Raw genomic sequence first — 20214 nt, 5'->3', positions numbered from 1 at the left:
CATTCCTTACGGAAGGTAAAAATAGAATAAACCGCAAAAAATAGCAACTGTTCTGATTACCATTTGGGGTCACGTGACTGGAGGTAAGCGATAATTAGTATGATGGATTGGGTCTACTGAGGCAGCTCAGCAAAGCCTGAGTGAAACGTCTTGGCCGGAAACACTTTGAAATGGATGGGCCAGAAGCATTTTACTGTTTATCATATTACTGTTTACTGTTTATATATATATATATATATATATATATATATATATATATATATATATATATATATATATATATATATATATATATATATATATGTTGAGGGTAGAAGAAAATCAAGTCGGGTTTTTCGTCTCTACAAGCCTGTTTCGTGAGTAAATCACTCAACAACATCTCCTGACGAGTGATTTACTCACGAAACAGGCTTGTAGAGACGAAAAACCCGACTTGATTTTCTTCTACCCTCAACATATACTCCGCTCTGCGTGCAGACGTATCGAGCACTGTACTACGGACAAATCTTACCACTGACTTCCTATATATATATATATATATATATATATATATATATATATATATATATATATATATATATATATATATATATATATATATATATATATATATATATATATATATATATATATATATATATATATATAACTCGGTGAGTATCAATCTGCTAAGACAGTGCTCTATACCGCAGTGGCAGAGCGTAATAGTTTTGGTAGTACTGGAACTCTTTCTTGGTTGTAACTCGGAGTTTCACGCATAGTGCGATCGTCAGACAACTCTGAGGCTTACTCTCTGGGTGTGCTGTATATATAGAGTGTAGACAATAGAAATACCATCACTATTGTCTGTGTCGGTGGGTTGGTGTTGTATGTGTGGAGGTGTTGGTTGTTATTGTGTGAGGTATTGGGTGCGGACAAGTAAGTGTTGGCGGGTTGTTACATGTTGGGCTTTGATGTTCCGTTAGTTAACGGGTTTAGTTTCGGTGATAGATGCTCTATTGAAGTTGGACAAATAAAACTTATTAAACTTAAACAAACGTATATATCGGTCTAACAGAGAACAACTTCAAACAGAGATACGCCAACCACAAACAGTCATTCAAACATGAAAAACACGAAAACAGCACAGAACTATCAAAACACATTTGGAAACTGAAAAGAAACAATGAGCCTTTTTCCGTATCCTGGTCCATCAGCAAGACAGCCCAAGCATACAGCAATAAAACAAAACGATGCAACCTGTGTTTAACCGAAAAACTAACTATTATTAAAGCAGACAAAAGCTCCACACTAAAAAAAAGAACTGAGTTGATATCCGAATGCCGACACGAGAGTATTATTTGCCATGGAAACGGGTGTGCATATGCCGGGTATGTAGGGAATCACGAAGCCGAGTGAAGTCGAGGATGGCAAGCTTTCCTGTGCTGCAATAGGGGGCGGGCATTTGAACAACATTTTTGACAACTAACGTTCATTGGAACTTGAAAATTCACATATATAGAGCTAAATTTCTTGTTCAAATCATGAAATTGCAAAACTATACCCTTGCGGAAGGCATTCAGTTTAAATCTGGTGACATTTGTCAGGAAACAGACAGGGTAAGCATACCATATATATATAACTCGGTGAGTATCAATCTGCTAAGACAGTGCTCTATACCGCAGTGGCAGAGCGCAATAGTTTATATCAAAACTATATATATATATATATATATATATATATATATATATATAATTGCCGGGGGGGGGGGCAGAACTTTGTCATGGTGCTATCATCCATTTAAAATTTAGAAAGGTGGCTCATTTCCACAATTTGTATGCAATTTACATTATATCCATTTTAGCGTACGCAATAGGCAACTTGCTAACCCGCCATGTTGAATGTTGCATCATGGGAAATGTAATAATAAATACTAATCAATTAGTATTGTAAACAATGTTGATACATTGTTTGTAACCACAAATATTCAATTCATAGTTACCCTGACCATTTTGGGGGGGGGGGGTTATTTTATCAGTAGCTCCAGATTTTTTTTTTGTAAATTTAGTGCAATTGCGAAAAATAGCCACTTCAGGAATAAATGACAAAGAGATCTCCTAATTGGCCAAGCAGATTGGTTCGCTGCTGCTCGGAATAACAAAAAATGTAAGACGGCAAGGAATTTAAAAACAATTACAGATAAATAGTCATAAACTGGTTTAAAATAAAACAACGGGTTTTCACCCTACACTTTGCGAAAAGTGTAGGGCAGATTACGTATTATGACTACCACACTCAGATAATCCCATAGACCTTTGCATCTGAGCATGCTCAGTTTGGATTGCAAGTTCCCTATTACATATCATATGTAATATAGTATCATTTGAAAGTAGCTGCCGAAAAGATGACACATTCAAAGTAAAAAAACAACAACTTTTAATGGATGGTGCTTTTTCAAATAAGTAACACAACAAAATAACCATCTTCTTTACCCGACTATTTGCCCTACAGTCTGTGCATATACAACGTCATTTCTGTCATTCCCAAAACTTTTATGGCCCTACTTTAAGCCGGATGCCAAGGTGCACTCAGTGGATTCTCCTTGTTCGGATTTCGATGTCGAAGGTACAGCTCTGTTTACAAATTCAGAGCTTCAAAATGAATTGAGTATTAACGCTACGTTACCCGACCCCCACCTATTTTTTCAAGCCGACCCTAAACTTTTTTCATGTATTCGAGGAAAACAAAATTTAAAATCGCGAAAATCGTGGTCTCGCAAGACAATATAAAACTGTTCTTCCAATCTGTAATGGCTGTACATCTGATGGGAAGAAACCAATAAACACAGAGACCATATGGAAAACAACGGAAAACATAATTACATGAACTAGACACTCACATATGACAAAAAAATTAAAAAAAATTAAATAAAAAATCTACCTACCCCATCTATTCTAAAATTAAATATGATCGGAACCACACAATTCTTTTTACCCCCAGTGTCAGTGCAATGAGATAATGATATCAAAGAACATTCCAATCAAAGACACCGTCGAACACAATTGAAAGTGGATCTTCAAAGAGTGGCTCTTAAACTGCGTACCTAGTTTAACAGTTTTTCAGGGCCACCAAATATTCCAAAAAGAGCTCTGCCGTTTAATCAGTAAATGTTTTAATACTATCAAGAACAATATGTTAATTAGTATCACTGCATGCAGCGCAGGCGACCTCACGTTGAACAACTTTTTCCTTTGACGTACGTGATACAAAATGGTATGCTTACCCTGTCTGTTTCCTGACAAATGTCACCAGATTTAAACTGAATGCGTTCCGCAAGGATATAGTTTTGCAATTTCATGATTTGAACAAGAAATCTAGCTCTATATATGTGAATTTTCAAATCCCAATGAACGTTAGGGACCGGACATAATTTACGGCAGGGGGGGGGGGGGGGCTGGGGAGAAATTGGGGGGGGGGCCATGAAAAAAATGGGAGGCTTGAAGGGGGGGCCATGAAAATTCTCATGGTTTGAAAGGGGGGGCCGCGAAATATTTTGTCATTGAAAAAAATTAATATGTTAGAAAATTTAGCATTGCATGAGATAGCACTTGATATCGCCTTTAATATTGAATGTCTACACTTTCATTTATGTATTAAAATGGAAGTGTGTACGTTTGTATGTACCTATTTAGTGAAGCATAAAAACACTACTCAAGATTAATTTGATACACCCTGAATTACACTTATATACTCCAAGTTGTTCACACACACACACACACACACACACACACACACACACACACACACACACACACACACACACACACATACATACATACATACATACATACATACATTTTAGCACTGTGTATGTATGTATGTATGTATGTATGTATATATATATATATATATATATATATATATATATATATATATATATATATATATATATATATATATATCGTAATATACTAGCATAGGACCTGTAATTTATGTGATTAAAAAGTGACCTTTTGGTGAAAAATGTAAACACAAAAACGTCTGGCCAGATTAATTTAGATAGGTGTTTTATTTCTTTTCTTGACACTATTCTTGAGTTTCACTCTCAGACTCACTAGAGTCTGAAGATGTGAGGCAAGACTTGTCTTTCTTTCTATCTAAAACCAGTGAAATTAAACTATTTCCCTCCTCAGCATCATCAAATGCATCTATCTGTACTAAATATTGTAAAGCATTTAGATGTCTGTGTGGTGTTAAGTGTTTTTTCATCAGTGACTTTGCACTAAAGCAATGGAGAGGTATATGAATACTCTAGTCAATATACATGGTTGGGACCAGAGATGGTAAGAATTCCACAACCTGTACCAGACCCGGACAGTCCAATGCACTATCTTCCAGTTCATAAGTGTCCAACTGTTGACAGTGAAGGAAAGCAGAGAGAGGCAGATGACTGGCAACCCAGGTCAAATATCACAAGGAAATTCAGAAAGGGTGAATTGACAACCAAATAACAGGTGGAAGAATTTTCAAAATTATTTTATGTTGATTGCAAACATATTGAAGCATATGTTCAACACCTGCAAAACCTAAAGAATTTTCAAGAAATGAGAATGCGTACAAGGTTAAGTCAGAAAAAGAAGAAGAAAATCAAGCCGTACCAGGACTATAATTGGCTTGACTTAGTTGTGCATGGAAAGTTAAGCTCTCTTCAGGTTGCTGAATTAGACAAGTACTTGAAATATCAGCAACTAAACATACATGGTAGGAAGGATGACAGGTTGAAAGCTGTTACATGTGATGTGTTAAGAAGAACTTCAAGAGAGCAACAGAAGTCAGTGATTGAAAAGAACACAGGTGATGAAAGTGAAGAGAAACTGTGTGACAGTGAAGAAGGAGATATTGTTTTAGAAGAAATTCGTAGTGATAGTGACACCGATACATCAAGTACTAGTGACAGTGACAGTGAGAGTGACAGCGAATAAAATGAGTCTAGCCATCAAAAAGACCAGGATGGTTCCCTTATTGTTCAAACTAGATCAGGTAGACTGGCTGGATCATGGAAACTTGCCTTTATATAAATTCAAGATTATGAATAAAGGGATTGTATTGCAAAGGCTATTCATCATTGACACTGCACTTCAAGCTTAATGTGAATGGTTTAGAAAACTGTGAGTAATACTCATCTGATCACTGTACAGTGTATTGAATACAATTCTGAATTTGCTGTCCCCATCATGAAGACACAAATGCCTGACACTATAGGTTTAAATATGTATGGTTTTGGAACTGAAAGCATATTGATTACATCTAAGTATTCCACAACATTCTGAATTTCTTTGCACTTTCATGAAGTCACAAATGTCTTACATTTACAAGTGTATTGGTAATGCATTTGGTGTAGGAAAGTGAAAGCTATATTTGTCAGACCTCAGTGTGCATAAAATCCTTAGTTTGCTAGCACTTCATGACATCACAAATGTCTGACATTAGATAGTTATTGTATTATGAGTATAAATAGATATTTGAATACACTATGTAGGTGATGTGATGTCCTTAGATACTCACAACGTACCCACAAATGTCCCCACTACAGTTTTTCACAAATCACGCATGTGAATGTGTGTTTACTCTGTGTCTGTGTTTCTGTGTATGTATCAGTGAATGACAGTTAAAACCACCACATCAAATGCCTTGGTATTAAGTGATGACTACTTATGGTGTCTAGTTGGGAAATAAACAAGATTACACCACATGTGTATGATTACATGTATAGTCAAAATGTTTTTGGTTTTTTTCTAAAAAACTTCCTCTACAACTACTAAGTTGTTTGGGCTGAAATAGTAACATAATAGTAGTACCAAAAGAAATATTACAGTTGTGCTACAGTAACAAAGAAATTTGTACTCTTTTTAGTTATTGTAGGGGCAGGATTTTGTGCACTTTTTTTCTCTTTTTTCTTTTTGGGGGGGGGGGGGCCATGAAATTTTTATACTTTTGAAAGGGGGGGGGCTGTGAAATTTTGGTCACAGTGGATGGGGGGGGGGGGCAGGAAAAAAACCAAGTCAGAGATAATTTCTCCCCAGGCCCACCCCCTGCCGTAAATTCTGTTCGGTCCCTTAGTTGTCAAAAATGTTGTTCAAATGCCCGCCCCCTATTCCAGCACAGGAAAGCTTGCCATCCTCGACTTCACTCGGCTTCGTGATTCCCTACATACCCGGGATATGCACACCCGTTTCCATGGCAAATAACAACCGAAATTCAAACCCACACAACATTGCTATAATTACGCATGAGAAAGTTTGCATACTTCATGGTAAGCATCGTAACAGTTTAACAACTTTAATACAGTGAAGTGATATGGTATTATTGCCCTACTTCGTCACCTAAAGTGTATACATTCATAATTTTCGACCGACAGACGTACCATCTGCTCCAAATCCGATATGTTTCTAATTCTGCTCCAATTTCACCAACTTTGTCACATATAGTTTTTGTCGCAATAACACAACAACATGCATGTGCATGTTGAACTTCCTTCTGTCCCACGATGAGTTTACAGATAGGTTTGTCTACTCATCGCATGTAGACTATTTCACACTCCTTTTATCTCTACCGGAAAATTGTCAAGATTTTGTTGAGTGGTGCGCCCTCACTGTACACTAATTTAAAAAGCACTGAGTACAGAGCTCAACATTGTAACTCAGTAACAACAATTACTTTAACATCGCATTTGCATTGTCCTGATAATATGTTAATTGTACGAAAAAATGCACGCGTACAAGAAAGAAGATTTTCAATTTTGATCGAAGAAGAGATTGTATGGATTTATCTTGGCGAATTCTCCAGCATGAATTTTCGGTAGAAAGCTGGTCATTTGACCCGGATGTTGAAGCTGACTGGTTTGACTTACGATCTTTTCAAGCATACCTTTAGCAAACAGAAACATGCCGGAGTATCGAACGAAGTAAAAACAAGATTTTCAATTTTGAAATAGTGAAGAGATCATATGAACTTATGTCGGCGAATTCTCCAGCATGGTTACTCACAGATGCCATCTTATGGCCAACCAAGATCCCCTATGAATATATCTGCATTTGTACTTGGTGGTCTGAAAATAATGGCTACAATAAAACGCTTCCCTTTCTCCAAGAATTCGAGCCACATTTACGCTAGAATTCTGTATATTTCAATATTACATCCTGTATTAAACTAGATATAATAACTGACAGGTGTATCGACTGCGATTATCAGGCAAAATAGGAACACTCGAACTAACGCAGAACATAGGGTACCCTCAAGATATATGGTACGGGTAATCCGTTTACTCTGGCTGTAAAGGCAAAACAACAACAACAAAACAGTTTCATATCTTCTCCATGCCATGGTTTGTAGGTTCACAGAACGGAATAATGTACAATCACTAGTTGTGAATTTCAAGAACATACTGAATATACCATAGTCTAGTTCTTGGCAAGAGAAAATGTTATATGCACGTTGACCGCTAGGGGCGCTTCTACAAAGCTGAATATCGACCAGATGTGACGTCCACAAGTCTCGACGTTTGACAGGGACCAGATTTAAACTGAATGCCTCCCGTAAGGACTATCTTTGGTCCTACACACATTGCTGGAATGTAAACTTTTGAACTATAATTAAAACAAATTAATTAGAACATTAATTATATGTAATTATATGAAATTTGGCATTGTTAACATATATATATATATAACCTTATCGTCTTAAAATAGTGAATTATGCAAGGTAACCATAAAGTTTATAAGCTACATCAACAAGTTTTAAAGTACACATCATGATATGCACTTCATTACCATCAATGCATGTACTAACCTATCCGAAATTAAGATATGTCTTAATTACTCATTAAAACAAATATTATGCCTGCCGACATGTGTACTTATTATGGTGATGTATGCACCACATGTTGCGAAATTTGAAGTGTATATTAAGATATAGCCTAATTACTACATATCATTAATTATGCTAATTATTCATAAAAGTCATACGCTACATCAACAAACTTTCTACGACATAGGCGCTGTTTATAGTTAACTCATGTGCCAAATTATGTTGAAGTCAAAGTGCGCATCCTTAAGATATCTGATCAGTTCTTGTGATTAGAATATGTCACACAGATACACAGACAATCAGACAGACAGACAGACAGACAGACAGACAGACAGACAGACAGACAGACAGACAAAAGCAAAGTGATTGTGCAAATAATCTAATATACACATTTTTGCCGTGATGATTGTGCATGTATTTAACTTCAAGAAGTAATCTTCAAGCTCTTTTATTTGGACTTTATTCAGATATTTATATCATAAGTTTCATCTCAGTCATCATGCTATACATTGCTAACTACGATTGGTTACCTTTAAATATATTGTACATTTAGTCACGTGACGGTTCTAGTACTAGCAATACTCATTCTGCTATATCGGTCTTTCAACATCTTACTTGATCATGCCTAGCATCAAGCATATCCATATTTCTAAGAATCTAGCAGTCAGTTTGATATCTTATGTGATGTATTTACTATTTCCATTGTACTAGTAGTGGTTACTCATCAAAAGATAAACTTAATAGGCGACTTTCCTGACTTCTCCCGCCCCACTATAATGAAGGATAACATGATAAGTTCTTAGTGAAACCAAGACAGTGGCAATATACAATGGTAACGGATTTGTTTGAAGAGTAATGACCAAATGACATGTGTCTAATATTGAAATAACCAATGACAAGTTTCTCATATTGAAATGACCCGATCAAAAGTGTCTAATATTGAAGTGGCCAAATCAAAATGTCTAATATTAGAATGACCAAATGAAAAGTGTCTAATATTGAAATGACTAAATGAAAAGTGTCTAATATTGAAATGATCCAATCAAAATGTCTAATATTAGAATGACCAAATCAAAAGTGTCTAATATTGAAATAACCAAATGAAAAGTGTCTAATATTGAAATGACCAAATCAAAAGTGTCTAATATTGAAATGACCAAATCAAAAGTGTCTAATATTGAAATGACCAAATCAAAAGTGTCTAATATTGAAATAACCAAATGACAAGTGTCTAATATTGAAATGATCCAATCAAAAGTGTCTAATATTGAAATGATCCAATCAAAAGTGTCTAATATTGAAATAACCAAATAACAACTGTCTGATATTAAAATGACGAAATGAAGTGTCTAATATTGAAATAACCAAATGAAAAGTGTCTAGTATTGAAATAACCAAATGAAAAGTGTCTAATATTGAAATAACCAAATAACAACTGTCTGATATTAAAATGACGAAATGAAAAGTGTCTAATATTGAAATAACCAAATGAAAAGTGTCTAGTATTGAAATAACCAAATGAAGTGTCTAATATTGAAATAACCAAATGAAAAGTGTCTAATATTGAAATAACCAAATGAAAAGTGTCTAATATTGAAATAACCAAATGAAAAGTGTCTAGTATTGAAATAACCAAATGAAAAGTGTCTAATATTGAAATAACCAAATGAAAAGTGTCTAATATTGAAATAACCAAATGAAAAGTGTGTAATATTGAAATGACCCAATGAAAAGTGTCTAGTATTGAAATGACCAAATGAAAAGTGTCTAATATTGAAATAACCAAATGAAAATTGTCTAATATTGAAATAACCAAATGAAAATTGTCTAGTATTGAAATGACCAAATGACAAGGGTCTGATATTAAAATGATCAAATCAAAAGTGTCTAATATTCAAACGATCCAAGGAAAAGTGTCTAATATTGAAATGACCCGAACAAAAGTGTGTAATATTGAAATGACCAAATGACAAGTGTCTAATATTGAAATAACCAAATGACAAGTGTCTAATATTAAAATCACCCGATCAAAAGTGTCTAATATTGAAATGACCAAATGACAAGTGTCTAATATTGAAATAACCAAATGACAAGTGTCTGATATTAAAATAACCAAATGACAAGTGTCTAATATTGAAATAACCAAATGACAAGTGTCTAATATTAAAATCACCCGATCAAAAGTGTCTAATATTGAAATGACCAAATGACAAGTGTCTAATATTGAAATAACCAAATGACAAGTGTCTAATATTAAAATCACCCGATCAAAAGTGTCTAATATTGAAATGACCAAATGACAAGTGTCTAATATTGAAATAACCAAATGACAAGTGTCTAATATTGAAATAACCAAATGACAAGTGTCTAATATTGAAATCACCCGATCAAAAGTGTCTAATATTGAAATGACCAAATGACAAGTGTCTAATATTGAAATGACCAAATGACAAGTGTCTAATATTGAAATAACCAAATGACAAGTGTCTAATATTGAAATAACCAAATCAAAAGTGTCTAATATTGAAATGACCAAATGACAAGTGTCTAATATTGAAGTGGCCCAATCAAAATGTCTAATATTAAAATGACTCAAATGAAAATTGTCTGATATTGAAATGACCAAATGACAAGGGTCTGATATTAAAATGATCAAATCAAAAGTGTCTAATATTCAAATGACCCAAGGAGAAGTGTCTAATATTGAAATGACCCGAACACAAGTGTCTAATATTGAAATGACCAAATGAAAAGTGTGTAATATTGAAATGACCAAATGGCAAGTGTCTAATATTGAAATAACCAATTAAAAAGTATCTAAAGTTTAAATGACCGAATGGCAAATGCCCAAATGAAAAAAGTGAAATATCGAAGTGAACAAATGAAATATATCAAATTTTGATATTACCAAATGAAAATTCTAATATCTAAATAACAAAATGAATAGTATCTACTAAATGAAAAGTGTCTAATATTGAAATTACCAAATTAAAAGTGTGTAATATTGAAATTACCAAATGAAGTGTCTATTATTGAAATAACCAAACGAAAAACGCATAATATAGCAAAGATCCAATCAAAAGTGACTAATATTGAAATTACCAAATAAAAAGTGTACAATATTGAAATGCCCAAAATGAAAAGTATCTAACATTTAAATTACTGAAGTTACCAAATGAAAAGTGTCTGATATTGAAGTTACCAAATGAAGTGTATAATATTGAAGTTACCAAATGAAAAGTGCAGCACTGAGGGGAATGACAAATCATGGCAGCACTATGATGTAACACAAACTATGGTAGCACTGTGATGAAAAACAAACTATGGCAGCATTGAGATGAATAACTTATTATGGCGTGACAGAGATGAAAGACAAGCTATGGCAACCAACACTGTGATGGAAGACAAACTATGGCAGCAATGTGATAAAAGACAAACTATGGCAGCACTGTGGTGGAAGACAAAGTATGGCAGCACTGAGATGAAAGACAAATTATGGCAATGATGTGATGAAAAATAAACTAGGGCAGCGAGAAGATGAAAGACAAACTATGGCAGCAGTGTAAAGAAAGACAAACTATCGCAGAACTGAGATGAAAGACAAAGTATGGCAGCACTGAGATGAAAGACAAATTATGGCAATGATGTGATGAAAAATAAACTAGGGCAGCGAGAAGATGAAAGACAAACTATGGCAGCAGTGTAAAGAAAGACAAACTATCGCAGAACTGAGATGAAAGACAAAGTATGGTAGTATTGAGATGAAAGTCACTGTGGCAGCACGAAGATGAAAGACAAATTATGACAGTACGAAGATGAAAGACAAACTATGGCAGCATTGTGATAAAAGAGAAATTATGGCAGCATTGTGATAAAAGAGAAATTATGGCAGCATTGTGATAAAAGAGAAATTATGGCAGCACTAAGAGGAAATACATATCATGACATGACTGAGATGAAAGACAAGCTATGGCAACACTGTGATGAAAGAAAGACCATGGCAGCTCTGTGCTGAAAGACAAAACTATGGTAGTACTCAGTTGAAAGAGAAATTATGGCAGCACTGAGATGAATGACAAATTATGGCAGCACTAAGATGTTAGACAAATTATGGTAGTACGAAGATGTTAGACAAACTATGGCAGCACTGAGATGAAAGACAAATTATGGCAGTACGAAGATGAAAGACAAATTATGGCAGTACTAAGATGTTAGACAAATTATGGTAGTACTCAGTTGAAAGACAAATTATGGCAGCACTAAGATGTTAGACAAATTATGGTAGTACGAAGATGTTAGACAAAATATGGCATCACTGAGATGAAAGACAAAATATGGCAACATTGTGATAAAAGATAAAACTGTGGCAGTACTGAGATAAAAGACAAACTATGAAAGACACTATTGCAGCACGAAGATGAGAGACAAATTATGGCAGTACTACGATGAAACAGAAATAAAGGCAGCACTGAGGTGAATGACAAACTATAGAAGAACTGAGATGAAAGGCAAACTATGGTAGCATTGAGAAGAAAGACAGTATGGCAGCACCATGATGAAATACATAGTATGGCATGACTGAGGTGAAAGGGAAATTATGCCAACAGTGTGATGACAGAAAACCTATGGCAGCACTGAGATGAAAAAAACCAACAAATTATGGTAGCAGGGGGTGAAAGACAAACTATGGCAGTACTGTCATAGTTTGTCTTTTAAATATGATATGAAAGACACTATAGCAGAACTAAGACGAAAGGAAAACTATGGCAGCACTGTGATGAAAGAGAAACTGTGCAGGTACCACTGTGATAAAAACAAAGTTATGGCAGCACTGTGATGGACGACAAACTATGGCAGCACTACAATGAAGGATAAACTATGACAGCACGAAGACGAAAGACAAACTATAGCAGCACTAAGGTGAAAGGCAACTTATGGCAGTATCGAGATGAAAGACAAATTATGGCAGCACTGTGAAGAAAGACAAATTATGGCAGCACTAAGAGGAAAGAGGAATAAAGGCAGCACTGAGGTGAATGACCAATCATGGCAGCACTGTGATGAAAGACACCTTATGGCAGCAGTGGGGTGAAAGACGAACTATGACAGTATTGAGATAAAATACAAACAATGGTAGCACTTAGATGAAAGGCAAACTATGGCAGCACTGAGAAAAAGGATAGTATGGCAGCATTGAGATGAAAAACAAACTATGGCAGCATTGTGAAGAAAGACATTATGGCAGTACTACGATGAATGAAAAATAAAGGCAGCACTGAGGTCAATGACAAACTATGGCAGAACTGAGATGAAAGGAAAACTATTGTAGCACTGAGATGCATGAAAGACAAACTATGACAGCACTGAGTTGAAAGACAAGTTATGGCAGTACTATGATGAAAGACAAACTATGGCAGCACTGAGATCGACGACAAATTATGGTAGCAGTGGGGTGAAACACGAACTATGGCAGTATTGAGATATAAGACAAACTGTGGCAGTACAGAGATGAAAGATAAACTATAGCAGCTCGAAGATGAAAGACAAACTATGGCAGCACTGAGATGAAAGACAAATTATGGTAGCAGTGGGGTGAAAGACGAACTATGGCAGTATTGAGATATAAGACAAACTATGGCATTACAGAGATGAAAGACAAAAGTATGTCAGCAGTGTGAAGAAAGACACATTACGGCAGTACTAAGATGAAAGACAAATTATGTCAGCACTGTGTTGAAAGACGAATTATGGCAGCACTAAGAGGAAAGACATACTATGACATGACTGAGATGAAAGACAAATCACGGCACTACTGTGATGATAGACAAACTTTAGCAGAATTGAGATGAAAGGCAAACTATGGCAGCACTGAGAAGAAAGACAGAATGGCAGCACTGAGATGAAAAATAAACTATAGCAGTACTGTAATGACAGACAAATTATGGCAGTACGAAGATGGAAGACAAATTAGGTCAGCACTGTGTTGAAAGATATTATGGCAGTACTACGATGAAAGAGAAGTAAAGGCAGCACTGAGGTTAATGACAAATCATGGCAGCACTGTGATGTTAGACAAACTATAGCAGAACTGAGATGAAAGGAAAACTATGGCAGCTCTGTGATGAAATACAAAATATGGCAGTACTGAGTTGAAAGACAAGGTATGGCAGCACTGAGATGAAAAACGTGAAAGACATTATGGCAGCATTGAGATGAAAGACAAATTAGGGTAACACTGTGATGAAAGACAAAGTATGGCAGCACTGTGATGAACGACAAACTATGGCAGCACGAAGATGCAAAACAAATTATAGCAACACTAAGATGAAAGACAACTTATAGCAGAACTGGGGAAAAGACAAACTATGGCAACACTGTCATGAAAGACAAACTATGGCAGCACTGAGTTGAAAGACAAATAATGGCAGTGCTAAGATGAAAAACAAATTATGGAAGTACTGAGATGAAAGACAAACCATTGCAGCACTGTGATGAAAGACAAACTATGGCTGCATTGTGATGAAAGACAAATTATGGCAGCACTGTGGTGAAAGACGAACTATGGCAGTACTGAGATGAAAGACAAATTATGGCAGCACTAAGATGAAACATGACTGACATGAAAGAGAAGGTATGGCAACTCTGTGCGGAAAGACAAATTATGACAGCACGGTGATGAAAGACAAACTATGGCAGCAGTCAGATGGACGACAAACTATGACACCACTGAGATGAAAGACAAATCATGACAGTAGTAAGATGAAAGGCGACGTATGGCAACACTGAGATAAAAGACAAACTATTGTAGCAATGAGGTGAAAGAAAAAGTGTGGCAGCTCGAAGAAAAAAGACAAAGTATGATAACACTAAGTTGAAAGACATATTATGACAGTACTAAGATGAAAGACACATAAAGGTATTACTGAGGGGAATGACAAACCATGGCAGCACTGTGATGTAATAAGACAAATTATGGTAGCACTGTGATGAAAAACAAACTATAGCGGTATTGAGATGAATGACAAAGTATGGCTACACTCAGGTGAAAGATAAATTATCGCAGAACTGTGATGAAAGACAACCTATGATAGCACTGTGATAAAAGACAACCTATGGTAGCGCTAAGATGAAAAAATAAACTGGCAGTACTGAGATGAAAGACAAATTATGGCAGCACTTTGACGAACGACAAATTATGGTAGTACTAAGATGAAAAAAAAATTATGACAGTACTGAGATGAAGGAGAAATTATGGCAGCACCAAGATGAAAGACATATTATGACATGACTGAGATGAAAGACAAGCTATGGCAACACTGTGATGAAAGACAAACTATGGCAGTAGTCAGATGAACGACAAACTATGACAGTACAGAGATGAAAGACAAATCATGACAGTAGTAAGATGAAAGGCGACGCATGGCAACACTGAGATAAAAGACAAACTATTGTAGCAATGAGGTGAAAGAAAAAGTATGGCAGCACTGAGATGAAAGACAACTGATGACAGCACTGAGATGGAAGACAAATTATGGCAGCACAGTGCTGAGAGACAAAGTATGGCATCACTGAGATGAAAGATGAACTATGGCAGTACTGAGATGAAAGAGAAGTTATGGTGGTACTATGGCAGCACGAAGAGGTAGGCAAACTATGTCAGCACTAAGATGAAATATATATTATGGCATGGCTAAGATTAAAAACAAGCTATAGCAACACTGTGATGGAAGACACACTATGGTAGCATTGTGATGAAGGACAAGTTATGGCAGCACGAAGATGAAACACAAATTATAGAAGCACTGAGATTAAAGACGAATTATTGTAGTAATGAGATGAAAGACAAACTATGGCAGCTCGAAGATGAAAGACAAACTATAGCAGTACTAAGATGAAAAACAAAGTATGGCAGTACTAAGATGAAAGACAAACTATAGCAGTACTAAGATGAAAGACAAAGTATGGCAGTACTAAGATGAAAGACAAACTATAGCAGTACTAAGATGAAAGACAAACTATGGCAGCTCGAAGATGAAAGACAAACTATGGCAGCTCGAAGATGAAAGACAAACTATAGCAGTACTAAGATGAAAGACAAACTATGGCAGTACTAAGATGAAAGACAAATTATGGCAGTACTAAGATGAAAGACAAACTATAGCAGTACTAAGATGAAAGACAACGTATGGCAGTACTAAGATGAAAGACAAAGTATGGCAGGACTAAGATGAAAGACAAACTATAGCAGTACTAAGATGAAAGACAAAGTATGGCAGTACTAAGATGAAAGACAAACTATAGCAGTACTAAGATGAAAGACAAACTATGGCAGTACTAAGATGAAAGACAAACTATGGCAGCTCGAAGATGAAAGACAAACTATGGCAGTACTAAGATGAAAGACAAAGTATGGCAGTACTAAGATGAAAGACAAACTATAGCAGTACTAAGATGAAAGACAAAGTATGGCAGTACTAAGATGAAAGACAAACTATAGCAGTACTAAGATGAAAAACAAAGTATGGCAGTACTAAGATGAAAGACAAACTATGGCAGTACTAAGATGAAAGACAAACTATGGCAGCTCGAAGATGAAAGACAAACTATGGCAGTACTAAGATGAAAAACAAACTATAGCAGTACTAAGATGAAAGACAAACTATAGCAGTACTAAGATGAAAGACAAACTATAGCAGTACTAAGATGAAAAACAAAGTATGGCAGTACTAAGATGAAAGACAAACTATGGCAGTACTAAGATGAAAGACAAACTATGGCAGCTCGAAGATGAAAGACAAACTATGGCAGTACTAAGATGAAAAACAAACTATAGCAGTACTAAGATGAAAGACAAACTATAGCAGTACTAAGATGAAAGACAAACTATGGCAGCTCGAAGATGAAAGACAAACTATGACAGTACTAAGATGAAAGACAAACTATAGCAGTACTAAGATGAAAGACAAACTATGACAGTACTAAGATGAAAGACAAACTATAGCAGTACTAAGATGAAAGACAAACTATAGCAGTACTAAGATGAAAGACAAAGTATAGCAGTACTAAGATGAAAGACAAACTATAGCAGTACTAAGATGAAAGACAAAGTATGGCAGTACTAAGATGAAAGACAAACTATGGCAGCTCGAAGATGAAAGACAAACTATGGCAGTACTAAGATGAAAGACAAACTATAGCAGTACTAAGATGATAGACAAACTATAGCAGTACTAAGATGAAAGACAAACTATAGCAGTACTAAGATGAAAGACAAAGTATGGCAGTACTAAGATGAAAGACAAACTATAGCAGTACTAAGATGAAAGACAAACTATGGCAGCTCGAAGATGAAAGACAAACTATGACAGTACTAAGATGAAAGACAAACTATAGCAGTACTAAGATGAAAGACAAACTATAGCAGTACTAAGATGAAAGACAAAGTATAGCAGTACTAAGATGAAAGACAAACTATGACAGTACTAAGATGAAAGACAAACTATAGCAGTACTAAGATAAAAAAAAACTATGGCAGCTCGAAGATGAAAGACAAACTATGACAGTACTAAGATGAAAGACAAACTATAGCAGTACTAAGATGAAAGACAAACTATGACAGTACTAAGATGAAAGACAAACTATAGCAGTACTAAGATGAAAGACAAACTATGGCAGTCCTAAGATGAAAGACAAACTATAGCAGTACTAAGATGAAAGACAAACTAAAGCAGTACTAAGATGAAAGACAAACTATAGCAGTACTAAGATGAAAGACAAACTATAGCAGTACTAAGATGAAAGACAAACTATAGCAGTACTAAGATGAAAGACAAACTATAGCAGTACTGAGATGAAAGACAAAGTATGGCAGTACTAAGATGAAAGACAAACTATGGCAGTACTAAGATGAAAGACAAACTATAGCAGTACTAAGATGAAAGACAAACTATAGCAGTACTAAGATGAAAGACAAAGTATGGCAGTACTAAGATGAAAGACAAACTATGGCAGCTCGAAGATGAAAGACAAACTATGGCAGTACTAAGATGAAAGACAAACTATAGCAGTACTAAGATGAAAGACAAAGTATGGCAGTACTAAGATGAAAGACAAAGTATAGCAGTACTAAGATGAAAGACAAACTATAGCAGTACTAAGATGAAAGACAAACTATAGCAGTACTAAGATGAAAGACAAACTATAGCAGTACTAAGATGAAAGACAAAGTATGGCAGCTCGAAGATGAAAGACAAACTATGACAGTACTAAGATGAAAGACAAACTATAGCAGTACTAAGATGAAAGACGAACTATGGCAGCTCGAAGATGAAAGACAAACTACGACAGTACTAAGATGAAAGACAAACTATAGCAGTACTAAGATGAAAGACAAACTATGACAGTACTAAGATGAAAGACAAACTATAGCAGTACTAAGATGAAAGACAAAGTATGGCAGTACTAAGATGAAAGACAAAATATGATGAAAGGCATATTATGCCATGACTGAGATGAACGACAAACTATGGCAGCACTCAGATGAAAGACATTATGGCAGCGCTGTGATGAAAGACAGATGATGGCAGCACTGAGATGAAAAACAAATTATGGCAGCACTAGGATGAAACATAACTGAGATGAAAGACAAACTATGGCACCATTTAGATGAAAGACAAACCATGGCAGCACTGTGATGGAAGACAAACTATGGCAGCATTGTGATGAAAGACAAATTATGGCAGCACTGTGGTGAAAGACGAACCATGGCAGCACTGAGATGAAAGACAAATTATGGCAGCACTAAGATGAAACATGACTGACATGAAAGAAGGTATGGCAACTCTGTGCTGAAAGACAAACTATGACAGCACTGAGATGAAAGACAAATCATGACAGTAGTAAGATGAAAGGCGACGTATGGCAACACTGAGATAAAAGACAAACTATTGTAGCAATGAGGTGAAAGAAAAAGTGTGGCGGCTCGAAGAAAAAAGACAAAGTATGATAACACTAAGTTGAAAGACATATTATGACAGTACTAAGATGAAAGACACATAAAGGTATTACTGAGGGGAATGACAAACCATGGCAGAACTGTGATGTAATAAGACGAATTATGGTAGCACTGTGATGAAAAACATACTATAGCGGTATTGAGATGAATGACAAAGTATGGCTACACTCAGGTGAAAGATAAATTATCGCAGAACTGTGATGAAAGAAAATCTATGGCAGCACTGTGATGAAAGACAACCTATGGTAGCGCTAAGATAAAAAAAACAAACTGGCAGTACTGAGATGAAAGACAAATTATGGCAGCACTCAGATGAAAGATAAATCATGACAGTTGTAAGATGAAAGGCGACGCATGGCAACACTGAGATAAAAGACAAACTATTGTAGCAATGAGGTGAAAGAAAAAGTATGGCAGCACTGAGATGAAAGACAAATGATGACAGCACTGAGATGAAAGACAAATGATGACAGCACTGAGATGAAAGACAAATGTTGACAGCACTGAGATGGAAGACAAATTATGGCAGCACAGAGATGAAAGATGAACTATGGCAGTACTGAGATGAAAGAGAAGTTATGGTGGTACTAAGATGAAAGTCAAACTATGGCAGCACGAAGAGGTAGGCAAACTATGTCAGCACTAAGATGAAATATATATTATGGCATGGCTAAGATTAAAAACAAGCTATAGTAACACTGTGATGGAAGACACACTATGGTAGCATTGTGATGAAGGACAAGTTATGGCAGCACGAAGATGAAACACAAATTATAGAAGCACTGAGATTAAAGACGAATTATTGTAGTAATGAGATGAAAGACAAACTATGGCAGCTCGAAGATGAAAGACAAACTATAGCAGTACTAAGATGAAAGACAAACTATGACAGTACTAAGATGAAAGACAAACTATAGCAGTACTAAGATGAAAGACAAAGTATGGCAGGACGAAGATGAAAGACAAAGTATGGCAGCTCGAAGATGAAACACAAACTATAGCAGTACTAAGATGAAAGACAAACTATGACAGTACTAAGATGAAAGACAAACTATAGCAGTACTAAGATGAAAGACAAACTATGACAGTACTAAGATGAAAGACAAAGTATGGCAGTACTAAGATGAAAGACAAACTATAGCAGTACTAAGATGAAAGACAAAGTATGGCAGTACTAAGATGAAAGACAAACTATAGCAGTACTAAGATGAAAGACAAACTATGACAGTACTAAGATGAAAGACAAACTATAGCAGTACTAAGATGAAAGACAAAGTTTGGCAGGACGAAGATGAAAGACAAAATATGATGAAAGGCATATTATGCCATGACTGAGATGAACGACAAACTATGGC

This window comes from Glandiceps talaboti, chromosome 15 (assembly GCF_964340395.1).
Source record: "Glandiceps talaboti chromosome 15, keGlaTala1.1, whole genome shotgun sequence".
In the NCBI taxonomy this organism is placed as follows: Eukaryota; Metazoa; Hemichordata; class Enteropneusta; family Spengelidae; genus Glandiceps; species Glandiceps talaboti.
This window is presented reverse-complemented; position numbering follows the sequence as displayed.